We start from the raw sequence: 27,228 nt of genomic DNA, 5'->3' as shown, positions 1-27,228 counted from the left end.
CCTCCGAATCCAGATTGTGCCAAAAAGTTGTCCAATCTAAGATGATGAAGCTTTTGAAAAATCTATACTAAAAATGATTCAGCTGACGTTATACGAATTCTCCAATTCATCGAAATTCTTTGCACACATAAATCAGTCGAGTTATTTTTCCGCCTAAATTCCGTGGTGTGAAATTCTGAGAAAACCAAGGAAATCGCAGATATTGGTTTATCAGAAACTTGGTTGGTATGAATTTTTTTCAAACATTATGTGCCTCTGCATTTCACTCGTACTGGGTTGGCAGAATTTCTCTTTAATCGTGCAATCTATGATTCTACTACTTGAAAGCTCGATTCACTCACAAGTTTAACGAGTAGCCTGGTCTCTCCGTATTCAAAAACCGCGATCAAATCAGATGCGAAAAATTATTAATGCTATGAATTTTACTCATATGCAGAAATTTCTCTATATGTAATACAATCACTCACACCTACGTCGATGACTGCTGCACTCTGGATAATCTTTCAGTGGCTGCAGCGAGGAAAGAAACTCATTCAACGTTGTCGGTTATGCAACTGGAGAAACTTATTTTGCGGATCTAATTTCAGATTAGTATCCCATACCAGCGGCAGGCGACCCACCACCACCTCGGAAAAGTGTCTAGGCCCCGGATGTACCAGCAAAGAATTACGAGCTCGGTGAACGTCTTTGGAATGTGAAACGCCAGGTTGCAGGAGCCGATTTTTAGAATGCTTCAAATATTGACTAGCGTATATTCAACCTCACGTCTGAGGTGAGTTATGTGATTACATTTTTTTCATTCTTTTATCACCCAGTTGTGTCGGGTTATTTCTTACCAGTTTTCCACGGGTAGTACAACACAGAGTTAATTAGCCCGTATTCATGCAATTCATCGTACGTATTACCAAAATTTGCCTGCTTTTATGCAATCGGATGTACGTTTACCACAGTCCGCCTGCGTTCAGGCAACTGTGAAAATACGTTTTACCGAATCACATTTGTTCTGTTACTCACAATTGGTTAACTTCGGTACTCTCCAACCAATTGTAGACCATGAGACAAATATCGATGGATAAAAACGACCCTGAATTGCATATACGCAGGCGGATTTTGTTTAATTATAGCTCGAATTGCATAATTGCCGGCGGATTTTGATTGCATGTACGCTAAATTGTATACATGTAGGCGGATTTACTCTGTATTGGATTACCCTTGGAACATTTCTGAAAAATAACCGGATATATAATTTTCCGAAGTTTTGTTCGATCGTTGATCAACCGCCGAGGGATCATTGTTACGCGACAAAACGCACGTATGTATAATATGAGCCTGATCCCGTATAGGCTGAATTCGCTCTGATCCCAGGGTATGAGAATTATACCTACATCATATTCCGTTACCACATACTGTGTATCGGTTTTCAGACTTGCAAGTTCAGAGGAAAAGGAGTCACCCGAGCGTTCCTCCAGAAAATGGTAAAACACCCCGAGATCCGGGATGCGTACGTTGTCCTTTGAAATCGAGATCCTTCAGATTCCCCGGGTGAACGTTAATGACGTGATAATTGGAGGGTGTGGATAGTGAAGAAAATTTCCATTCAACACGTGTAAGAATATTTTTATACCCCTCAGAACTTTTCATGTTATTATACGCATACCAATTTGTCGCGCACGGCCGTATTGTACATTAATTTTATTTTATACGTTTCTTCTTCTCTCCTCGTGGCAATTTTTTATTCTCCACATTTCACTTCCGGCTTCCTGAACCGTGCCGGCAGTAACTGCAATTTCGGTACGGCAGGGGAGGAGAAAACTTTTTACGAGAAAGAGAGAGAAAAGTCCTTTTGTTCGCTGTCAGTCGCGTAGTTCAGTCTTCGCGTGTATAATAGTTGGCAAAGTCTTCAGGGGTAGAGGAAAATAAAAAAAAAAGAGGAAAAAATAGTAAGCGAACGAGAAGAAATTTTAAACCGGCAGCCTGCAGACTCGAAAGTGAACAAGTAAGTATCGGCTTATTCACGCCACCGCGAACCCTCAGTTCTGTCCTGTCTCAACGAATAACATTTCCCTCCGCGAAATCTCCAGCCCGAAATTACCACCCTATCGGAAAAAGTCTGAGAAAAAAATAAAATACAGAAGTTGGCGGTCCGACCGCCACGTGAAGTATTGAAAGCACATTCACTACGACAAATGCGCTGTTACAAATTGATTTTAACATAGATAGAGAAAAATATCAATTCACTTCGTGACCGGTCACTTTATTATTGTTTTTTTAGTAAGAAAAACTGAATTCGCGTTCCTTTCGCTTTGCAGAACATTGCGAGTTACGGTTGAAAATTTTTATCAAAGATTGCTAATAATCACTGATCGTTAGAAAATCAGCACAGTGAAATAGAGTTCTCGAAATTTTTAGTTTTTCTGATTTTCCGCGTCGACAAAAGCATATTGGCGCCGATGTGAATCCCATATTACAGAGTGCGGAGTAACACTGCAGGTTCAGTGATCTCTACTCCGAGATTGCGTTCGGTTCTCACGTAGGAAAATAAATGTATCGTATAAAACGGCGTATATACGCATGTATATATACGTGTATGCATCGGGTCCATATGTGTTATCCACGCATTTACACGATGTATAGTTTGCGCGCAAACACAGACGCTTTTACCCGAGGCGAGTGATAAAGTAAGCACCGTAAATAAAATCGATGCGGGGACGCGGGTCAGCCGTTCGCTTGTCGAGCTGAAGCCTCTTTGCGTAATCACCTGCTGACTAACTTCCCGCGCAGCCCGTTTTGCCTATTTCCATGAATTAGTTTCACCTTAATCACGTCCCAGATTCTACGGTCGATGGAACAAAGGCCAAAGGTTATTCGGAGGGATAATGAAGCGGAATAATGGGGGGAGAATATCGCGCGGAAATCGAACCCCGTTCTTTCACCGATCAATTCACGCCTCGGCCCGACGTGATTGCTTTATCGTAATATGTAGGTAAGCATTTATTTCTGCAGGCATATTACCGCTTCAGGGTTATTCGTGCGGATGCACCGCAAACGTAAACCACCCATAACGATTTGAACGGTTAAAAATCACCAGCGTCCTAAATTGCGGTTTTTTAGTTAACACAATCATCGCATCGCGAGTTTACATTTCTCGCATATGATCGGAGAGTTCGTGTGCCTTGACTGAATTAATGAAAGAACAGTATCGAACGGTATTTAACTAGAATTTTACGTAAGCCATAAATTTATTCAACTTGATGCATTTTCCTGAAGATTCTCTCAGCGCATAAACGTTCCAGTTTCATTTCTAACATTATAATTCCTTTAAACAAGCCTGATACCATTATGAAAATCGGTCAGCTTGTGTCTTGTTGATTATTCTATTATCTCATGAAAAATGAAAATTTCGGAATCACAGTTCTTATAACGAAATTGTCACATGCTGATGTAATATTTCGTTATTTTGACTCACTTTTTCAATGCACCATAAAAAATTTAATAAATGTATTTCCAGTTCATTATATTTATTGTTAGCTGCGTCACATCCACTGGCTGTTCGGCCAAGTTCACTGACACCCGGCGTATGTCTGTCAATTATTTTATCGCCTATGGCTCGGTTCTAATTCCGCGAATTGAAATTCTCTCGACCAACTTTTCCGACCCTCGGTGCATCTGCCAATTATTTTATCACGAACAGTGCAGTTGGATATGAATCCGGAGGTGACGGAAGTTTTGTCTCGTGAAATTTCAGCCGCAGTTTGACATCGAGGCTCGAATCCGGCTGCAAAATCGGGAAAAATACCGGAAAATAACTGCAGGTTAAAAGTATTCGTACATCGCGGGACAAATTTTGTTGCTCGGTACTATCGGTATCAAGCTTTACTTTTTCAGCGTAAATTTTCATCCAAACATCGGAGTTTCGGAAACACGGATATGGTTCGAGCCAGACGTGAAAGACCGTGAAATTTTCAACAAACTGTGCGAATCGCGTACCAAGAATTTTTAATTGGATAATTCGAAACTCGGGTTGAGTCACAAATAAAAAACGTGGCATTTGCTGCCGATTATCGGCGCGTCCATGTCCTTTAATTTCGACTCTATAAAGGCAGATCATTTAGTTCGTTGAAATTTTATGCTACTATATACACTGATTTCCCTGACAACGTCTCTTCATCGGCTTTTGTCAGACCGGCGACTCCAATCTACAGTTCAAGGATTATGAAAACCCGAGCGAAGATGAGCTTGCAGGGTATAATCGATATCAAGCGAATTGACTCTATGCTTGAATCGTTCAATGGAACGAAATTACTCCATTCGCTCTTCTTTTCACCTCCGTAAAGCAAAGAAACGGGCAGAGAAAGGAAGAGGGGAGGACAAAAGCTTAGAACCGCTCGTTACAGGCTTTTTTCACAATTGTAAAACGCCGGGGTTGATAAATTAAATTGAAAAATTCCATCGGTAATTGTTCCGGAGTAAAATATTTTCCCATTCTGCTCATCGAATCGACCTACTCAAACCCCAATCAGTCTCTGACAGACAATTATCCCTCAGATATATTCGTACACATTGATATCCAATTATCGATATAATTACCAACAAAATCTCACACATGGCGTACGTAACGATATCGAATCATTTTTCGAACTATAATCGTTTTTTTTTTTTCCATAACCGGAAAACCATGGTTTCGGATACTAGTAATGAAGATTAGCTTACAGTGGCTATTTCTTTGATTAATGGTCAATCGTACTCTATTTATTTTTTCATGTCATTTTAACGATGCAACCCGTTTGACGAGGAATTTTCTTTTAACTGCAAGGAAAAAATACATTTTTATTTTTTTTTTCTTAATGCAAAGCGTGAGTGTATGGCAGTACAGCATGAGGTGGGTAATAAATAGGATGCTCACGAGCCGTGGCTCGCATACGTTGGACGTCTCCATTCTGTCCCATTTAACTTAACCCTCGTGGTGTAGCGCTGCAGAGAGCGCGCAAACGTAGGTTTGTTTCCACGCAGCTGAACCTCCCTCCTCGATCCCTGTGTTACCATAAGGTTCTGCACGACCCTATCGTTTCATACGTAAACACATCGCCTCGTTCCACCCCCGCAGGATTAATTGCAAATAGCTTAAACTCACTGGGGGAACTTTGAGCCTTTTTATGTATCTGCTTTACCGACGGGGAACCAATTAATCTGATTTTTTTTTTCTCATTCCCTGCCGAACCATTTCAAGGCGGAATGTTCGCGTCGATATCCTTTGCCGGAATCCAATCCCGCAGGCAAAAATGTTCTTTGATATCTTGAATCACCGTGACGTTGATGAAAAATCGCTGATTCGATAAATTCGAGGTTAGAGTCGGATCCAGCTTGAAATTTTTTCGGGCTCAAATCGTTCACGAAATTCATTGACGTTATGGAATTTTTCACTCAACGTCTATTTTTTTTCAACGAGCTCAAATTTTCAATACCTAATTTTATACATATATCGGGCGTCGAAACAAACCGTCCCGCCGCCTACAGAATCGGGCGGTACGATTTAGTTTGTAAGATGGCAGATTGTAACCCTGGTCTCTGGTTGCCTATCTGTTGGCGCCGAGGTGACTTGTTTCCACGTTTAAGCTCGATATACGCTAAAGCTTTCAGTGCCACGAAAGTAGCACCTTTTGTTACCCGGTAATTCGTCCGGACGCAGCGGAGAAATTTCCACGTACACTTTTAAGTCCCCTCATTTTTTCAACGCGTCGTTACGTTTTGTGGCACGGAAAACCTGAATTTCTTGGTTACTGATCCGAAAAATAGTTGACTTGCTTGTTATTAATAATTTTAAAAACGTAACTTGAAACATCGAAAACAAATGACACCAATCGATTCTGTTATGAAAGATACGTAAGTGTTTCTACTGACGTTTTCTCGTCCAAGGCCTATTTTTATTGCCAAATGTCTAAAAACAAATGGAACTCTGTAAACTGTAAATTGACTTCTGAAGAATACGGCATCAACGAGGATCGTCTGAGAAAGAAACTTTCTTATTCTTCACCACAGAATCGATTGGTTCGACCTGTTTTTCGATATATCGACTTTTGATTTTTAAATTGTTAATAACAAACAATTTGACCATTTTTCGTGTGGTTAACCAAGAAGTTCGAGTTCCCCATATCTAAAAACATGAGGATGCGTTGCGAAAATGAGGACATCTAGAAGTGTATACGTTGAATATCTGTGGTAACGTAACCCCGAAATCGAGCTGTTGGGCAGTTAACAAGTGAGACAGTGAGATACGCTTATAATCATCGATCAAAAGAAAGCCAGTTTAATCTTCTTCAAGAGTAAGATTGCGCTTTCCGGGTTGGTCGGATCAAGAAGCAGGACCGGTGCATAGATCACAGGGTGGGAAGGGGTGGTTGGCGGAAGAGGTGGAACCGCCCTAAATTTTGCGAGATTGGGAAACTCTTGGCAACTCTTGGCACAACTACTCCTCAGGGCAGCGGCAAAGCAGAGCGCGGAATAACCCGGGTATAACGGTGAACCGACCCTGCAGGGAAGTGGTTACCGGATTGCAGCATCGAGGGGTGAGAAACAGGGGCCAAAAGGGGTGGCGCGCTACACGTATTTTATCTTTATTTATGTTTGATTTGGCTGGAGGGGCGGCAATAAAGCTTTCCTGGAAATCTATTTCCTGTTTCCGGTCCCCGCGGCGGCAGATCACCGGGAAGGGGGGGGGGGGGGGGGGGGGTGGATTTCCGAGGAGAACCGCAAAGCTTCGTCGTGTTTGCCGTGATTTTGCCTCCAGTTCCTGTTTTTCCTTGCGTGGTGTACTTGGTCCGCTAGAAACTTAAATCTCTTCTTCGAATATGTTGTCTTTGCACCATTCGGTGTTTATTTTTCGAAATTTGCATGTTTGCGTTGCCATTGCTTTATCCTTCCGACAATTGTTGTTCTTGTTATCGTTATGTTTTGACCTTGTTTTCATTTATTAACGAAGGAACTTGGGAGCGGAGTTGTCAATGTCGCGCTTTGATGAAAACTCTCAAGGTATATATATATATATATATATGCAGGAAATTCCCGCTGGCCTGATCTCGAGGAGTAGTAAAACCTTCGGGGAGTCCCCGGTAAGCGGGGGATCCCCTTCTTTCGAAACCCAAGATCAAACGACTCGTCAATTAGCGAAGCGTTTTGACTCACAACTTTGGAAGAATAATCATGCCCCCCGGTTCGAGGAGGGAACGGTGATTCGTAAACTGATGAATAACGGTGTTTGTGCTCTTGCTTGTAATTAGGAAGGCCCGAGCACCGGATTTTCTAATTGGACAAATCGAGCTGCGGATATAAAACGAATATTTTACCTGTGTAACCTGCAGCGTTTCGAAAAAAAAAAAATAATTCCCAGATCCAGAATAGACTCCCGGCGATGGTATCGACTCGATGTAAAACGGCCGCAGCGATTTCATCGGCCACTCGAGGTTTCCCCCCGCCGGTAGGGAAACGTCGAAGTAAAATAGAAGGCAGGGGAAAAAAGATCCAGCCGACGGACGTGGAGTTGGGCTACAAACCTGTTTTGTGGCTTGGCAGCCTGACATCGTTGCACTTTGCATGAGGACGTGATAAGTTAGGTAAACGCCAGCCACTTTGTCTCTCGAGCCTTGGCATTTTCGCGGGGTGTAACACATATTTTACAGCCTCAGCCGGATTTGCCGAAACCCCATTTTCCCCCCTACATACTCACCGCCATACCAAGTCGCGATTTTTTTCTTTTTTTTTTTTTGAGTTCGCCACGAATCGATCGATTCGTGAGAAACGGACGTACGCGAACTCTTCGAGACATATGATCGCCGCAAAATTAATGGAAAATAGCAAAATCGTGACGGGACATGTACAAGCAGCGTCATATGTGCGATCACTTTTCCATCGTCGGCGATTTTTCCACTTTGATCATTTTGACCATCCTTAAGAAAGTGAATATGCGAATAGATTGCTTAAAAATTAGTTCAATATTTTAAAAAAAAAAATATTTTTATTGTTAACTTACTTTGCATATTGTTAAAACATTATCTTGCACTTACCGAAAAGGGCAGGACAATGAGTGCCTAAATGCCTTAACCTTCCGACAAACTTGTTTTCGGTCCAAAAAAAAATGCGAGTTTAATTCTACATACGAATTATGTGACAATGCATCTCATTTTCTCACGTCAGCTGCATCGCCAGTCATCGTCACATAATCCGTATATAATTGAACTCGCATTTTGTTTCAAACCGAAAACAAGTTAGCCGAAAGGTTAAGGCATTTAGGCATATGTAAATGTACATGTACCCTTGTGCCTGTCAAATTCAGCCCAGTATAAGGCCCCGATATTCGACTGCGGTTTGCCTCCCGTACACTGGACGAAAAATAACGGCTGCATTACGGTGCAGAATTGTTGGGTAATTGCAGAAAGGCGCCCAGCGGAGGAATTCGGCGTCGTCATGAACGAGCGCTGAGGGTAGAATGCGCAAAACGTTGGGGGACTCGGGACAGTAAACGCAATTGCCTGGCCCTCGGCTCATAGGACATGGAGGCGCTATTCCTCTAGTCCCTCTGGGGCAACTTTGAACTTTCGTACACATTGTTATACGTGTAACACGGGGCTCTATGCCACACAGCGCATTGTAGTCGGTGCAAATAATCGCTACTAGTTTAGATAACGGCTACGGTAGCACTGTTGCGTCTGGAACTGGGGCATAGCTGTCCGCCTACGACAAGTTAAATTATGTTAATTAGAACCGCGGACTTCCTGCATGAATTCAACTGTCAACTCTACCGGAAATCGGAGCAATCCTGGCCAGCTCGCTATCGCCGTTTATACTCGAGCTTTCCCGGAACATTCTGCCGTCGATTTCGCCCTAGTTTCTATTGAGAAAATTGGTAAACTTCTTTCGATTGGTCAGACAGCACACGTTCGAACCTTTGACCAATGAAATTATCCCTGTATACAATCGTTCTAACCGTAGATATGGAATAGAATCATAATAAGGTCGAATTTTTATTAATTGCAGCTACATTCACTTATGGCGAACGGAAATCGCGGGATTCGAACCTACTGGCAGGATTCCAAGGAACTGCTTACTGTTCTCTTTAACGACTGTACCACCTTTCTAGAAGTATTCTAATATTTTCAAGTGGTAAGGATGGCACTGGAAACTTTTTCAGGTGAAACTATTCGATTGACGATAAATGGTAACCATGATTCCAATTGTGCTTGCAGCTGAAGCCGATTACGGATGGTCGACAAAAGCGCAAACTACTGGATCCTGAATGCTGGATGAGCTGTGAGGCTGGTAAGGCGAGAAGATGTGGTACCACTGGCATCTGCAATACCCCGGAAAGGTTAATCCTCGAAGGTAGCTACTTACTGTCTGATAAAAGATTCCCGTGTAATTCCTATTTTATTCTGAAAAATGACGACAATCGATTATTATTTGAATCGCAGGCTGCTGTAGAGAGAACCGCCTTTATTGGCTATGTGAAAGCTGTGCAGAAAATCCAAGATCCGATGTCAGATAAGTCCGAAAGTGATATTCTGAAATTTGTACTCACTCTGAATTAGAGTGAATGTCAATCTAACCAGCTGCGAGCAGACTGACGATGGTGAGACAGTAATGGTAACTGTGGGGATGGAAACGTGACGTGGCGTCGGAAAGCTCTTCGCAATGTGTATCGTTTATACCAAGCGATCAATTGGTGAAAAGGAATCGTCGAAGAATTTGTACCTCATACGGTTGCGCATATTAAGTACAACGGAAAAAGCGTGGCAGTGTCAAAATATTCGAGTGGGTGGATTTAAGTGCCTGAATAGGTATAAAATAAGTGAGGCCTTTGATGGAAGTGAATTACATAGGAACTCAGATTTAACATATGATTTAACATGTATGAATTATTATTCATGATGTATGAAATATAATTATCTGTTATATATATTATGTATAATTCAGCATATGATACGCAACAAACCAGTGTGTAATCCATTGTACGAATAAAAATTATGAAAATACTACTTCTGACATTAGAAATTGGGGGGAACCTTTCAGTGATGAATATTGAAATTTACTCAATAATAATTTTGGGGTTTTGCGGGTGAAGATGCTTTCCGTTGAACGCACCGTTCTTCAGATTGCGAGAGAGATAAATCTGCATAAAAGCAGCGAAGAAATCTAACTGTACAATCTGGAAGCTGTGCAGTTCTACATCTATTTTCTGGGCGTTTTTCATGTTGCGTGTACTTGAGGACATGTCGTCTTAGCTGAACGATGACTTATTTTCGGAAGATGGGAGAAGGGAGGATTGCACCCTGTCATCATTAGGCCGTGATTCAAAGAATGTATTGTATACATACAACAGCATCGATGAATACAAAGTTTGGTGGTTAGAAAGACTTGATCGATGAATATTTGCAGAATGAGGATGATTTCTGTACGACTGACTCATTTTAAGTCTCATTTTGTGATAGCTTTTGACGAATTTAGAAAAAGCATTTGGGTTTTTTGCGAAAATTTCGGGATTTTGAAAATTGCTGAGATAAATTGATTGTGACACGATTCGGATGTAGTTTTGCGAGAAATATCGAGTAGGCGCAGTCCCGATACGCTGCGATCATCGTATGAAGAGTTGCAGACAAAAAAATATTAATTTCACTCGCAATTTCACTTCTGTTGATCCCACGCTCTTTTAGCTGCGTTTTCTGAGTTCCAGAAGGTCCAATTAGTCAGGTAAGAGTCATACGAAACGAATCTGAAACCTAAAATTTTTGGTCGAAAAATGAAGAAAAAGTAAGGCTAACCCCTTTGCATTTTTTGCGAAAATTTTCGCGATTTTGAAAAGTGCTGGAATAAATCAATTGTGGCACGATTCCAACGTAATTTTGCAGAAGAAATCGATTGAGCGCAGTCCCAATACGCTGCGATCGATGCATCAAAAGTTACAGCCAAAAAACGAGAACCCGTGTTTTCGACATTTTTCAGCAGGTGCATTTTCCTTCGTAATTTCTCTCCTGTTGATCCCACGCTCTTTTCGCTGCGTTTTCTGAGTTCCTGGAGGTCCAATTAGTCAGGTAAGAGTCATACGAAACGAATCTGAGACCTAAAATTTTTGGTCGAAAAATGAAGAAAAAGTAAGGCTAACCCCTTTGCATTTTTTGCGAAAATTTTCGCGATTTTGAAAAGTGCTGGAATAAATCAATTGTGGCACGATTCCGACGTAATTTTGCAAAAGAAATCGATTGGGCGCAGTCCCAATACGCTGCGATCGATGCATCAAAAGTTACAGCCAAAAAACGAGAACCCGTGTTTTCGACATTTTTCAGCAGGTGCATTTTCCTTCGTAATTTCTCTCCTGTTGATCCCACGCTCTTTTCGCTGCGTTTTCTGAGTTCCTGGAGGTCCAATTAGTCAGGTAAGAGTCATACGAAACGAATCTGAGACCTAAAATTTTTGGTCGAAAAATGAAGAAAAAGTAAGGCTAACCCCTTTGCATTTTTTGCGAAAATTTTCGCGATTTTGAAAAGTGCTGGAATAAATCAATTGTGGCACGATTCCGACGTAATTTTGCAAAAGAAATCGATTGGGCGCAGTCCCAATACGCTGCGATCGATGCATCAAAAGTTACAGCCAAAAAACGAGAACCCGTGTTTTCGACATTTTTCAGCAGGTGCATTTTCCTTCGTAATTTCTCTCCTGTTGATCCCACGCTCTTTTCGCTGCGTTTTCTGAGTTCCTGGAGGTCCAATTAGTCAGGTAAGAGTCATACGAAACGAATCTGAGACCTAAAATTTTTGGTCGAAAAATGAAGAAAAAGTAAGGCTAACCCCTTTGCATTTTTTGCGAAAATTTTCGCGATTTTGAAAAGTGCTGGAATAAATCAATTGTGGCACGATTCCGACGTAATTTTGCAAAAGAAATCGATTGGGCGCAGTCCCAATACGCTGCGATCGATGCATCAAAAGTTACAGCCAAAAAACGAGAACCCGTGTTTTCGACATTTTTCAGCAGGTGCATTTTCCTTCGTAATTTCTCTCCTGTTGATCCCACGCTCTTTTCGCTGCGTTTTCTGAGTTCCTGGAGGTCCAATTAGTCAGGTAAGAGTCATACGAAACGAATCTGAGACCTAAAATTTTTGGTCGAAAAATGAAGAAAAAGTAAGGCTAACCCCTTTGCATTTTTTGCGAAAATTTTCGCGATTTTGAAAAGTGCTGGAATAAATCAATTGTGGCGCGATTCCGACGTAATTTTGCAAAAGAAATCGATTGGGCGCAGTCCCAATACGCTGCGATCGATGCATCAAAAGTTACAGCCAAAAAACGAGAACCCGTGTTTTCGACATTTTTCAGCAGGTGCATTTTCCTTCGTAATTTCTCTCCTGTTGATCCCACGCTCTTTTCGCTGCGTTTTCTGAGTTCCTGGAGGTCCAATTAGTCAGGTAAGAGTCATACGAAACGAATCTGAGACCTAAAATTTTTGGTCGAAAAATGAAGAAAAAGTAAGGCTAACCCCTTTGCATCTTTTGCGAAAATTTTCGCGATTTTGAAAAGTGCTGGAATAAATCAATTGTGGCGCGATTCCGACGTAATTTTGCAAAAGAAATCGATTGTGCGCAGTCCCAATACGCTGCGATCGATGCATCAAAAGTTACAGCCAAAAAACGAGAACCCGTGTTTTCGACATTTTTCAGCAGGTGCATTTTCCTTCGTAATTTCTCTCCTGTTGATCCCACGCTCTTTTCGCTGCGTTTTCTGAGTTCCTGGAGGTCCAATTAGTCAGGTAAGAGTCATACGAAACGAATCTGAGACCTAAAATTTTTGGTCGAAAAATGAAGAAAAAGTAAGGCCCTTTGCATTTTTTGCGAAAATTTTCGCGATTTTGAAAAGTGCTGGAATAAATCAATTGTGGCACGATTCCGACGTAATTTTGCAAAAGAAATCGATTGGGCGCAGTCCCAATACGCTGCGATCGATGCATCAAAAGTTACAGCCAAAAAACGAGAACCCGTGTTTTCGACATTTTTCAGCAGGTGCATTTTCCTTCGTAATTTCTCTCCTGTTGATCCCACGCTCTTTTCGCTGCGTTTTCTGAGTTCCTGGAGGTCCAATTAGTCAGGTAAGAGTCATACGAAACGAATCTGAGACCTAAAATTTTTGGTCGAAAAATGAAAAAAAAGTAAGGCTAACCCCTTTGCATTTTTTGCGAAAATTTTCGCGATTTTGAAAAGTGCTGGAATAAATCAATTGTGGCACGATTCCGACGTAATTTTGCAAAAGAAATCGATTGGGCGCAGTCCCAATACGCTGCGATCGATGCATCAAAAGTTACAGCCAAAAAACGAGAACCCGTGTTTTCGACATTTTTCAGCAGTTGCATTTTCCTTCGTAATTTCTCTCCTGTTGATCCCACGCTCTTTTCGCTGCGTTTTCTGAGTTCCTGGAGGTCCAATTAGTCAGGTAAGAGTCATACAAAACGAATCTGAGACCTAAAATTTTTGGTCGAAAAATGAAGAAAAAGTAAGGCTAACCCCTTTGCATTTTTTGCGAAAATTTTCGCAATTTTGAAAAGTGCTGGAATAAATCAATTGTGGCACGATTCCGACGTAATTTTGCAAAAGAAATCGATTGGGCGCAGTCCCAATACGCTGCGATCGATGCATCAAAAGTTACAGCCAAAAAACGAGAACCCGTGTTTTCGACATTTTTCAGCAGGTGCATTTTCCTTCGTAATTTCTCTCCTGTTGATCCCACGCTCTTTTCGCTGCGTTTTCTGAGTTCCTGGAGGTCCAATTAGTCAGGTAAGAGTCATACGAAACGAATCTGAGACCTAAAATTTTTGGTCGAAAAATGAAGAAAAAGTAAGGCTAACCCCTTTGCATTTTTTGCGAAAATTTTCGCGATTTTGAAAAGTGCTGGAATAAATCAATTGTGGCACGATTCCGACGTAATTTTGCAAAAGAAATCGATTGGGCGCAGTCCCAATACGCTGCGATCGATGCATCAAAAGTTACAGCCAAAAAACGAGAACCCGTGTTTTCGACATTTTTCAGCAGGTGCATTTTCCTTCGTAATTTCTCTCCTGTTGATCCCACGCTCTTTTCGCTGCGTTTTCTGAGTTCCTGGAGGTCCAATTAGTCAGGTAAGAGTCATACGAAACGAATCTGAGACCTAAAATTTTTGGTCGAAAAATGAAGAAAAAGTAAGGCTAACCCCTTTGCATTTTTTGCGAAAATTTTCGCGATTTTGAAAAGTGCTGGAATAAATCAATTGTGGCACGATTCCGACGTAATTTTGCAAAAGAAATCGATTGGGCGCAGTCCCAATACGCTGCGATCGATGCATCAAAAGTTACAGCCAAAAAACGAGAACCCGTGTTTTCGACATTTTTCAGCAGGTGCATGTTCCTTCGTAATTTCTCTCCTGTTGATCCCACGCTCTTTTCGCTGCGTTTTCTGAGTTCCTGGAGGTCCAATTAGTCAGGTAAGAGTCATACGAAACGAATCTGAGACCTAAAATTTTTGGTCGAAAAATGAAGAAAAAGTAAGGCTAACCCCTTTGCATTTTTTGCGAAAATTTTCGCGATTTTGAAAAGTGCTGGAATAAATCAATTGTGGCACGATTCCGACGTAATTTTGCAAAAGAAATCGATTGGGCGCAGTCCCAATACGCTGCGATCGATGCATCAAAAGTTACAGCCAAAAAACGAGAACCCGTGTTTTCGACATTTTTCAGCAGGTGCATTTTCCTTCGTAATTTCTCTCCTGTTGATCCCACGCTCTTTTCGCTGCGTTTTCTGAGTTCCTGGAGGTCCAATTAGTCAGGTAAGAGTCATACGAAACGAATCTGAGACCTAAAATTTTTGGTCGAAAAATGAAGGAAAAGTAAGGCTAACCCCTTTGCATTTTTTGCGAAAATTTTCGCGATCTTGAAAAGTGCTGGAATAAATCAATTGTGGCACGATTCCGACGTAATTTTGCAAAAGAAATCGATTGGGCGCAGTCCCAATACGCTGCGATCGATGCATCAAAAGTTACAGCCAAAAAACGAGAACCCGTGTTTTCGACATTTTTCAGCAGGTGCATTTTCCTTCGTAATTTCTCTCCTGTTGATCCCACGCTCTTTTCGCTGCGTTTTCTGAGTTCCTGGAGGTCCAATTAGTCAGGTAAGAGTCATACGAAACGAATCTGAGACCTAAAATTTTTGGTCGAAAAATGAAGAAAAAGTAAGGCTAACCCCTTTGCATTTTTTGCGAAAATTTTCGCGATTTTGAAAAGTGCTGGAATAAATCAATTGTGGCACGATTCCGACGTAATTTTGCAAAAGAAATCGATTGGGCGCAGTCCCAATACGCTGCGATCGATGCATCAAAAGTTACAGCCAAAAAACGAGAACCCGTGTTTTCGACATTTTTCAGCAGGTGCATTTTCCTTCGTAATTTCTCTCCTGTTGATCCCACGCTCTTTTCGCTGCGTTTTCTGAGTTCCTGGAGGTCCAATTAGTCAGGTAAGAGTCATACGAAACGAATCTGAGACCTAAAATTTTTGGTCGAAAAATGAAGAAAAAGTAAGGCTAACCCCTTTGCATTTTTTGCGAAAATTTTCGCGATTTTGAAAAGTGCTGGAATAAATCAATTGTGGCACGATTCCGACGTAATTTTGCAAAAGAAATCGATTGGGCGCAGTCCCAATACGCTGCGATCGATGCATCAAAAGCTACAGCCAAAAAACGAGAACCCGTGTTTTCGACATTTTTCAGCAGGTGCATTTTCCTTCGTAATTTCTCTCCTGTTGATCCCACGCTCTTTTCGCTGCGTTTTCTGAGTTCCTGGAGGTCCAATTAGTCAGGTAAGAGTCATACGAAACGAATCTGAGACCTGAAATTTTTGGTCGAAAAATGAAGAAAAAGTAAGGCTAACCCCTTTGCATTTTTTGCGAAAATTTTCGCGATTTTGAAAAGTGCTGGAATAAATCAATTGTGGCACGATTCCGACGTAACTTTGCAAAAGAAATCGATTAAGCGCAGTCCCAATACGCTGCGATCGATGCATCAAAAGTTACAGCCAAAAAACGAAAACCCGTGTTTTCGACATTTTTCAGCAGGTGCATTTTTCTTCGTAATTCATCTCCTGTTGATCCCACGCACTTTTCGCTGCGTTTTCTGAGTTCCTGGAGGTCCAATTAGTCAGGTAAGAGTCATACGAAACGAATCTGAGACCTAAAATTTTTGGTCGAAAAATGAAGAAAAAGTAAGGCTAACCCCTTTGCATTTTTTGCGAAAATTTTCGCGATTTTGAAAAGTGCTGGAATAAATCATTTGTGGCACGATTCCGACGTAATTTTGCAAAAGAAATCGATTGGGCGCAGTCCCAATACGCTGCGATCGATGCATCAAAAGTTACAGCCAAAAAACGAGAACCCGTGTTTTCGACATTTTTCAGCAGGTGCATTTTCCTTCGTAATTTCTCTCCTGTTGATCCCACGCTCTTTTCGCTGCGTTTTCTGAGTTCCTGGAGGTCCAATTAGTCAGGTAAGAGTCATACGAAACGAATCTGAGACCTAAAATTTTTGGTCGAGAAATGAAGAAAAAGTAAGGCTAACCCCTTTGCATTTTTTGCGAAAATTTTCGCGATTTTGAAAAGTGCTGGAATAAATCAATTGTGGCACGATTCCGACGTAATTTTGCAAAAGAAATCGATTGGGCGCAGTCCCAATACGCTGCGATCGATGCATCAAAAGTTACAGCCAAAAAACGAGAACCCGTGTTTTCGACATTTTTCAGCAGGTGCATTTTCCTTCGTAATTCATCTCCTGTTGATCCCACGCACTTTTCGCTGCGCTTTCTGAGTTCCTGGAGGTCCAATTAGTCAGGTAAGAGTCATACGAAACGAATCTGAGACCTAAAATTTTTGGTCGAAAAATGAAGAAAAAGTAAGGCTAACCCCTTTGCATTTTTTGCGAAAATTTTCGCGATTTTGAAAAGTGCTGGAATAAATCAATTGTGGCACGATTCCGACGTAATTTTGCAAAAGAAATCGATTGGGCGCAGTCCCAATACGCTGCGATCGATGCATCAAAAGTTACAGCCAAAAAACGAAAACCCGTGTTTTCGACATTTTTCAGCAGGTGCATTTTCCTTCGTAATTTATCCCCTGTTGATCCCACGCACTTTTCGCTGCGTTTTCTGAGTTCCTGGAGGTCCAATTAGTCGGGTAAGAGTCATACGAAACGAATCTGAGACCTAAAATTTTTGGTCGAAAAATGAAGAAAAAGTAAGGTTAACCCCTTTGCATTTTTTGCGAAAATTTTCGCGATTTTGAAAAGTGCTGGAATAAATCAATTGTGGCACGATTCCGACGTAATTTTGCAAAAGAAATCGATTGGGCGCAGTCCCAATACGCTGCGATCGATGCATCAAAAGTTACAGCCAAAAATCGAGAACCCGTGTTTTCGACATTTTTCAGCAGGTGCATTTTCCTTCGTAATTTCTCTCCTGTTGATCCCACGCTCTTTTCGCTGCGTTTTCTGAGTTCCTGGAGGTCCAATTAGTCAGGTAAGAGTCATACGAAACGAATCTGAGACCTAAAATTTTTGGTCGAAAAATGAAGAAAAAGTAAGGCTAACCCCTTTGCATTTTTTGCGAAAATTTTCGCGATTTTGAAAAGTGCTGGAATCAATCAATTGTGGCACGATTCCGACGTAATTTTGCAAAAGAAATCGATTAGGCGCAGTCCCAATACGCTGCGATCGATGCATCAAAAGTTACAGCCAAAAAACGAGAACCCGTGTTTTCGACATTTTTCAGCAGGTGCATTTTCCTTCGTGATTTCTCTCCTGTTGATCCCACGCTCTTTTCGCTGCGTTTTCTGAGTTCCTGGAGGTCCAATTAGTCAGGTAAGAGTCATACGAAACGAATCTGAGACCTAAAATTTTTGGTCGAAAAATGAAGAAAAAGTAAGGCTAACCCCTTTGCATTTTTTGCGAAAATTTTCGCGATTTTGAAAAGTGCTGGAATAAATCAATTGTGGCACGATTCCGACGTAATTTTGCAAAAGAAATCGATTGGGCGCAGTCCCAATACGCTGCGATCGATGCATCAAAAGTTACAGCCAGAAAACGAAAACCCGTGTTTTCGACATTTTTCAGCAGGTGCATTTTCCTTCGTAATTCATCCCCTGTTGATCCCACGCTCTTTTCGCTGCGTTTTCTGAGTTCCTGGAGGTCCAATTAGTCAGGTAAGAGTCATACGAAACGAATCTGAGACCTAAAATTTTTGGTCGAGAAATGAAGAAAAAGTAAGGCTAACCCCTTTGCATTTTTTGCGAAAATTTTCGCGATTTTGAAAAGTGCTGGAATAAATCAATTGTGGCACGATTCCGACGTAATTTTGCAAAAGAAATCGATTGGGCGCAGTCCCAATACGCTGCGATCGATGCATCAAAAGTTACAGCCAGAAAACGAAAACCCGTGTTTTCGACATTTTTCAGCAGGTGCATTTTCCTTCGTAATTCATCCCCTGTTGATCCCACGCACTTTTCGCTGCGTTTTCTGAGTTCCTGGAGGTCCAATTAGTCAGGTAAGAGTCATACGAAACGAATCTGAGACCTAAAATTTTTGGTCGAAAAATGAAGAAAAAGTAAGGTTAACCCCTTTGCATTTTTTGCGAAAATTTTCGCGATTTTGAAAAGTGCTGGAATAAATCAATTGTGGCACGATTCCGACGTAATTTTGCAAAAGAAATCGATTGGGCGCAGTCCCAATACGCTGCGATCGATGCATCAAAAGTTACAGCCAAAAAACGAGAACCCGTGTTTTCGACATTTTTCAGCAGGTGCATTTTCCTTCGTAATTTCTCTTCTGTTGATCCCACGCTCTTTTTGCTGCGTTTTCTGAGTTCCTGGAGGTCCAATTAGTCAGGTAAGAGTCATACGAAACGAATCTGAGACCTAAAATTTTTGGTCGAAAAATGAAGAAAAAGTAAGGTTAACCCCTTTGCATTATTTGCGAAAATTTTCGCGATTTTGAAAAGTGCTGGAATAAATCAATTGTGGCACGATTCCGACGTAATTTTGCAAAAGAAATCGATTGGGCGCAGTCCCAATACGCTGCGATCGATGCATCAAAAGTTACAGCCAAAAAACGAGAACCCGTGTTTTCGACATTTTTCAGCAGGTGCATTTTCCTTCGTAATTTCTCTTCTGTTGATCCCACGCTCTTTTTGCTGCGTTTTCTGAGTTCCTGGAGGTCCAATTAGTCAGGTAAGAGTCATACGAAACGAATCTGAGACCTAAAATTTTTGGTCGAAAAATGAAGAAAAAGTAAGGCTAACCCCTTTGCATTTTTTGCGAAAATTTTCGCGATTTTGAAAAGTGCTGGAATAAATCAATTGTGGCACGATTCCGACGTAATTTTGCAAAAGAAATCGATTGGGCGCAGTCCCAATACGCTGCGATCGATGCATCAAAAGTTACAGCCAAAAAACGAGAACCCGTGTTTTCGACATTTTTCAGCAGGTGCATTTTCCTTCGTAATTTCTCTCCTGTTGATCCCACGCTCTTTTCGCTGCGTTTTCTGAGTTCCTGGAGGTCCAATTAGTCAGGTAAGAGTCATACGAAACGAATCTGAGACCTAAAATTTTTGGTCGAGAAATGAAGAAAAAGTAAGGCTAACCCCTTTGCATTTTTTGCGAAAATTTTCGCGATTTTGAAAAGTGCTGGAATAAATCAATTGTGGCACGATTCCGACGTAATTTTGCAAAAGAAATCGATTGGGCGCAGTCCCAATACGCTGCGATCGATGCATCAAAAGTTACAGCCAAAAAACGAGAACCCGTGTTTTCGACATTTTTCAGCAGGTGCATTTTCCTACGTAATTCATCTCCTGTTGATCCCACGCACTTTTCGCTGCGTTTTCTGAGTTCCTGGAGGTCCAATTAGTCAGGTAAGAGTCATACGAAACGAATCTGAGACCTAAAATTTTTGGTCGAAAAATGAAGAAAAAGTAAGGCTAACCCCTTTGCATTTTTTGCGAAAATTTTCGCGATTTTGAAAAGTGCTGGAATAAATCATTTGTGGCACGATTCCGACGTAATTTTGCAAAAGAAATCGATTGGGCGCAGTCCCAATACGCTGCGATCGATGCATCAAAAGTTACAGCCAAAAAACGAGAACCCGTGTTTTCGACATTTTTCAGCAGGTGCATTTTCCTTCGTAATTTCTCTCCTGTTGATCCCACGCTCTTTTCGCTGCGTTTTCTGAGTTCCTGGAGGTCCAATTAGTCAGGTAAGAGTCATACGAAACGAATCTGAGACCTAAAATTTTTGGTCGAGAAATGAAGAAAAAGTAAGGCTAACCCCTTTGCATTTTTTGCGAAAATTTTCGCGATTTTGAAAAGTGCTGGAATAAATCAATTGTGGCACGATTCCGACGTAATTTTGCAAAAGAAATCGATTGGGCGCAGTCCCAATACGCTGCGATCGATGCATCAAAAGTTACAGCCAAAAAACGAAAACCCGTGTTTTCGACATTTTTCAGCAGGTGCATTTTCCTTCGTAATTTATCCCCTGTTGATCCCACGCACTTTTCGCTGCGTTTTCTGAGTTCCTGGAGGTCCAATTAGTCGGGTAAGAGTCATACGAAACGAATCTGAGACCTAAAATTTTTGGTCGAAAAATGAAGAAAAAGTAAGGTTAACCCCTTTGCATTTTTTGCGAAAATTTTCGCGATTTTGAAAAGTGCTGGAATAAATCAATTGTGGCACGATTCCGACGTAATTTTGCAAAAGAAATCGATTGGGCGCAGTCCCAATACGCTGCGATCGATGCATCAAAAGTTACAGCCAAAAATCGAGAACCCGTGTTTTCGACATTTTTCAGCAGGTGCATTTTCCTTCGTAATTTCTCTCCTGTTGATCCCACGCTCTTTTCGCTGCGTTTTCTGAGTTCCTGGAGGTCCAATTAGTCAGGTAAGAGTCATACGAAACGAATCTGAGACCTAAAATTTTTGGTCGAAAAATGAAGAAAAAGTAAGGCTAACCCCTTTGCATTTTTTGCGAAAATTTTCGCGATTTTGAAAAGTGCTGGAATAAATCAATTGTGGCACGATTCCGACGTAATTTTGCAAAAGAAATCGATTAGGCGCAGTCCCAATACGCTGCGATCGATGCATCAAAAGTCACAGCCAAAAAACGAGAACCCGTGTTTTCGACATTTTTCAGCAGGTGCATTTTCCTTCGTGATTTCTCTCCTGTTGATCCCACGCTCTTTTCGCTGCGTTTTCTGAGTTCCTGGAGGTCCAATTAGTCAGGTAAGAGTCATACGAAACGAATCTGAGACCTAAAATTTTTGGTCGAAAAATGAAGAAAAAGTAAGGCTAACTACTTTGCATTTTTTGCGAAAATTTTCGCGATTTTGAAAAGTGCTGGAATAAATCAATTGTGGCACGATTCCGACGTAATTTTGCAAAAGAAATCGATTGGGCGCAGTCCCAATACGCTGCGATCGATGCATCAAAAGTTACAGCCAGAAAACGAAAACCCGTGTTTTCGACATTTTTCAGCAGGTGCATTTTCCTTCGTAATTCATCCCCTGTTGATCCCACGCACTTTTCGCTGCGTTTTCTGAGTTCCTGGAGGTCCAATTAGTCAGGTAAGAGTCATACGAAACGAATCTGAGACCTAAAATTTTTGGTCGAAAAATGAAGAAAAAGTAAGGTTAACCCCTTTGCATTTTTTGCGAAAATTTTCGCGATTTTGAAAAGTGCTGGAATAAATCGATTGTGGCACGATTCCGACGTAATTTTGCAAAAGAAATCGATTGGGCGCAGTCCCAATACGCTGCGATCGATGCATCAAAAGTTACAGCCAAAAAACGAGAACCCGTGTTTTCGACATTTTTCAGCAGGTGCATTTTCCTTCGTAATTTCTCTTCTGTTGATCCCACGCTCTTTTTGCTGCGTTTTCTGAGTTCCTGGAGGTCCAATTAGTCAGGTAAGAGTCATACGAAACGAATCTGAGACCTAAAATTTTTGGTCGAAAAATGAAGAAAAAGTAAGGCTAACCCCTTTGCATTTTTTGCGAAAATTTTCGCGATTTTGAAAAGTGCTGGAATAAATCAATTGTGGCACGATTCCGACGTAATTTTGCAAAAGAAATCGATTGGGCGCAGTCCCAATACGCTGCGATCGATGCATCAAAAGTTACAGCCAAAAAACGAGAACCCGTGTTTTCGACATTTTTCAGCAGTTGCATTTTCCTTCGTAATTTCTCTCCTGTTGATCCCACGCTCTTTTCGCTGCGTTTTCTGAGTTCCTGGAGGTCCAATTAGTCAGGTAAGAGTCATACGAAACGAATCTGAGACCTAAAATTTTTGGTCGAAAAATGAAGAAAAAGTAAGGCTAACCCCTTTGCATTTTTTGCGAAAATTTTCGCGATTTTGAAAAGTGCTGGAATAAATCAATTGTGGCACGATTCCGACGTAATTTTGCAAAAGAAATCGATTGGGCGCAGTCCCAATACGCTGCGATCGATGCATCAAAAGTTACAGCCAAAAAACGAGAACCCGTGTTTTCGACATTTTTCAGCAGGTGCATTTTCCTTCGTAATTTCTCTCCTGTTGATCCCACGCTCTTTTCGCTGCGTTTTCTGAGTTCCTGGAGGTCCAATTAGTCAGGTAAGAGTCATACGAAACGAATCTGAGACCTAAAATTTTTGGTCGAAAAATGAAGAAAAAGTAAGGCTAACCCCTTTGCATTTTTTGCGAAAATTTTCGCGATTTTGAAAAGTGCTGGAATAAATCAATTGTGGCACGATTCCGACGTAATTTTGCAAAAGAAATCGATTGGGCGCAGTCCCAATACGCTGCGATCGATGCATCAAAAGTTACAGCCAAAAAACGAGAACCCGTGTTTTCGACATTTTTCAGCAGTTGCATTTTCCTTCGTAATTTCTCTCCTGTTGATCCCACGCTCTTTTCGCTGCGTTTTCTGAGTTCCTGGAGGTCCAATTAGTCAGGTAAGAGTCATACGAAACGAATCTGAGACCTAAAATTTTTGGTCGAGAAATGAAGAAAAAGTAAGGCTAACCCCTTTGCATTTTTTGCGAAAATTTTCGCGATTTTGAAAAGTGCTGGAATAAATCAATTGTGGCACGATTCCGACGTAATTTTGCAAAAGAAATCGATTGGGCGCAGTCCCAATACGCTGCGATCGATGCATCAAAAGTTACAGCCAGAAAACGAAAACCCGTGTTTTCGACATTTTTCAGCAGGTGCATTTTCCTTCGTAATTCATCCCCTGTTGATCCCACGCACTTTTCGCTGCGTTTTCTGAGTTCCTGGAGGTCCAATTAGTCAGGTAAGAGTCATACGAAACGAATCTGAGACCTAAAATTTTTGGTCGAAAAATGAAGAAAAAGTAAGGTTAACCCCTTTGCATTTTTTGCGAAAATTTTCGCGATTTTGAAAAGTGCTGGAATAAATCAATTGTGGCACGATTCCGACGTAATTTTGCAAAAGAAATCGATTGGGCGCAGTCCCAATACGCTGCGATCGATGCATCAAAAGTTACAGCCAAAAAACGAGAACCCGTGTTTTCGACATTTTTCAGCAGGTGCATTTTCCTTCGTAATTTCTCTTCTGTTGATCCCACGCTCTTTTTGCTGCGTTTTCTGAGTTCCTGGAGGTCCAATTAGTCAGGTAAGAGTCATACGAAACGAATCTGAGACCTAAAATTTTTGGTCGAAAAATGAAGAAAAAGTAAGGCTAACCCCTTTGCATTTTTTGCGAAAATTTTCGCGATTTTGAAAAGTGCTGGAATAAATCAATTGTGGCACGATTCCGACGTAATTTTGCAAAAGAAATCGATTGGGCGCAGTCCCAATACGCTGCGATCGATGCATCAAAAGTTACAGCCAAAAAACGAGAACCCGTGTTTTCGACATTTTTCAGCAGATGCATTTTCCTTCGTAATTTCTCTCCTGTTGATCCCACGCTCTTTTCGCTGCGTTTTCTGAGTTCCTGGAGGTCCAATTAGTCAGGTAAGAGTCATACGAAACGAATCTGAGACCTAAAATTTTTGGTCGAAAAATGAAGAAAAAGTAAGGCTAACCCCTTTGCATTTTTTGCGAAAATTTTCGCGATTTTGAAAAGTGCTGGAATAAATCAATTGTGGCACGATTCCGACGTAATTTTGCAAAAGAAATCGATTGGGCGCAGTCCCAATACGCTGCGATCGATGCATCAAAAGTTACAGCCAAAAAACGAGAACCCGTGTTTTCGACATTTTTCAGCAGGTGCATTTTCCTTCGTAATTTCTCTCCTGTTGATCCCACGCTCTTTTCGCTGCGTTTTCTGAGTTCCTGGAGGTCCAATTAGTCAGGTAAGAGTCATACGAAACGAATCTGAGACCTAAAATTTTTGGTCGAAAAATGAAGAAAAAGTAAGGCTAACCCCTTTGCATTTTTTGCGAAAATTTTCGCGATTTTGAAAAGTGCTGGAATAAATCAATTGTGGCACGATTCCGACGTAATTTTGCAAAAGAAATCGATTGGGCGCAGTCCCAATACGCTGCGATCGATGCATCAAAAGTTACAGCCAAAAAACGAGAACCCGTGTTTTCGACATTTTTCAGCAGGTGCATTTTCCTTCGTAATTTCTCTCCTGTTGATCCCACGCTCTTTTCGCTGCGTTTTCTGAGTTCCTGGAGGTCCAATTAGTCAGGTAAGAGTCATACGAAACGAATCTGAGACCTAAAATTTTTGGTCGAGAAATGAAGAAAAAGTAAGGCTAACCCCTTTGCATTTTTTGCGAAAATTTTCGCGATTTTGAAAAGTGCTGGAATAAATCAATTGTGGCACGATTCCGACGTAATTTTGCAAAAGAAATCGATTGGGCGCAGTCCCAATACGCTGCGATCGATGCATCAAAAGTTACAGCCAGAAAACGAAAACCCGTGTTTTCGACATTTTTCAGCAGGTGCATTTTCCTTCGTAATTCATCCCCTGTTGATCCCACGCACTTTTCGCTGCGTTTTCTGAGTTCCTGGAGGTCCAATTAGTCAGGTAAGAGTCATACGAAACGAATCTGAGACCTAAAATTTTTGGTCGAAAAATGAAGAAAAAGTAAGGTTAACCCCTTTGCATTTTTTGCGAAAATTTTCGCGATTTTGAAAAGTGCTGGAATAAATCAATTGTGGCACGATTCCGACGTAATTTTGCAAAAGAAATCGATTGGGCGCAGTCCCAATACGCTGCGATCGATGCATCAAAAGTTACAGCCAAAAAACGAGAACCCGTGTTTTCGACATTTTTCAGCAGGTGCATTTTCCTTCGTAATTTCTCTTCTGTTGATCCCACGCTCTTTTTGCTGCGTTTTCTGAGTTCCTGGAGGTCCAATTAGTCAGGTAAGAGTCATACGAAACGAATCTGAGACCTAAAATTTTTGGTCGAAAAATGAAGAAAAAGTAAGGTTAACCCCTTTGCATTATTTGCGAAAATTTTCGCGATTTTGAAAAGTGCTGGAATAAATCAATTGTGGCACGATTCCGACGTAATTTTGCAAAAGAAATCGATTGGGCGCAGTCCCAATACGCTGCGATCGATGCATCAAAAGTTACAGCCAAAAAACGAGAACCCGTGTTTTCGACATTTTTCAGCAGGTGCATTTTCCTTCGTAATTTCTCTTCTGTTGATCCCACGCTCTTTTTGCTGCGTTTTCTGAGTTCCTGGAGGTCCAATTAGTCAGGTAAGAGTCATACGAAACGAATCTGAGACCTAAAATTTTTGGTCGAAAAATGAAGAAAAAGTAAGGCTAACCCCTTTGCATTTTTTGCGAAAATTTTCGCGATTTTGAAAAGTGCTGGAATAAATCAATTGTGGCACGATTCCGACGTAATTTTGCAAAAGAAATCGATTGGGCGCAGTCCCAATACGCTGCGATCGATGCATCAAAAGTTACAGCCAAAAAACGAGAACCCGTGTTTTCGACATTTTTCAGCAGGTGCATTTTCCTTCGTAATTTCTCTCCTGTTGATCCCACGCTCTTTTCGCTGCGTTTTCTGAGTTCCTGGAGGTCCAATTAGTCAGGTAAGAGTCATACGAAACGAATCTGAGACCTAAAATTTTTGGTCGAAAAATGAAGAAAAAGTAAGGCTAACCCCTTTGCATTTTTTGCGAAAATTTTCGCGATTTTGAAAAGTGCTGGAATAAATCAATTGTGGCACGATTCCGACGTAATTTTGCAAAAGAAATCGATTGGGCGCAGTCCCAATACGCTGCGATCGATGCATCAAAAGTTACAGCCAAAAAACGAGAACCCGTGTTTTCGACATTTTTCAGCAGGTGCATTTTCCTTCGTAATTTCTCTCCTGTTGATCCCACGCTCTTTTCGCTGCGTTTTCTGAGTTCCTGGAGGTCCAATTAGTCAGGTAAGAGTCATACGAAACGAATCTGAGACCTAAAATTTTTGGTCGAAAAATGAAGAAAAAGTAAGGCTAACCCCTTTGCATTTTTTGCGAAAATTTTCGCGATTTTGAAAAGTGCTGGAATAAATCAATTGTGGCACGATTCCGACGTAATTTTGCAAAAGAAATCGATTGGGCGCAGTCCCAATACGCTGCGATCGATGCATCAAAAGTTACAGCCAAAAAACGAGAACCCGTGTTTTCGACATTTTTCAGCAGGTGCATTTTCCTTCGTAATTTCTCTCCTGTTGATCCCACGCTCTTTTCGCTGCGTTTTCTGAGTTCCTGGAGGTCCAATTAGTCAGGTAAGAGTCATACGAAACGAATCTGAGACCTAAAATTTTTGGTCGAAAAATGAAGAAAAAGTAAGGCTAACCCCTTTGCATTTTTTGCGAAAATTTTCGCGATTTTGAAAAGTGCTGGAATAAATCAATTGTGGCACGATTCCGACGTAATTTTGCAAAAGAAATCGATTGGGCGCAGTCCCAATACGCTGCGATCGATGCATCAAAAGTTACAGCCAAAAAACGAGAACCCGTGTTTTCGACATTTTTCAGCAGGTGCATTTTCCTTCGTAATTTCTCTCCTGTTGATCCCACGCTCTTTTCGCTGCGTTTTCTGAGTTCCTGGAGGTCCAATTAGTCAGGTAAGAGTCATACGAAACGAATCTGAGACCTAAAATTTTTGGTCGAAAAATGAAGAAAAAGTAAGGCTAACCCCTTTGCATTTTTTGCGAAAATTTTCGCGATTTTGAAAAGTGCTGGAATAAATCAA

General features: G+C 41.3%; 1 long non-coding RNA gene across 1 annotated transcript; it reads left to right on the top strand.

Annotated features, from left to right (window-relative positions):
* Nucleotides 1–1,485: 1,485 nt before the first annotated feature.
* LOC124295354 lies at nt 1,486–9,873 on the top strand. The gene is made up of 4 exons (XR_006905274.1): nt 1,486–1,606; nt 9,028–9,153; nt 9,237–9,372; nt 9,462–9,873. It is a non-coding gene; the product is annotated as an uncharacterized LOC124295354 (long non-coding RNA).
* The last annotated feature ends 17,355 nt before the right edge of the window (nt 9,874–27,228 follow it).

This window comes from Neodiprion lecontei, chromosome 7 (assembly GCF_021901455.1).
Source record: "Neodiprion lecontei isolate iyNeoLeco1 chromosome 7, iyNeoLeco1.1, whole genome shotgun sequence".
Lineage (NCBI taxonomy): Eukaryota > Metazoa > Arthropoda > Insecta > Hymenoptera > Diprionidae > Neodiprion > Neodiprion lecontei.
The sequence above is the reverse complement of the archived record's forward strand: the minus strand, read 5'-3'. Positions and strand labels throughout refer to the sequence as shown.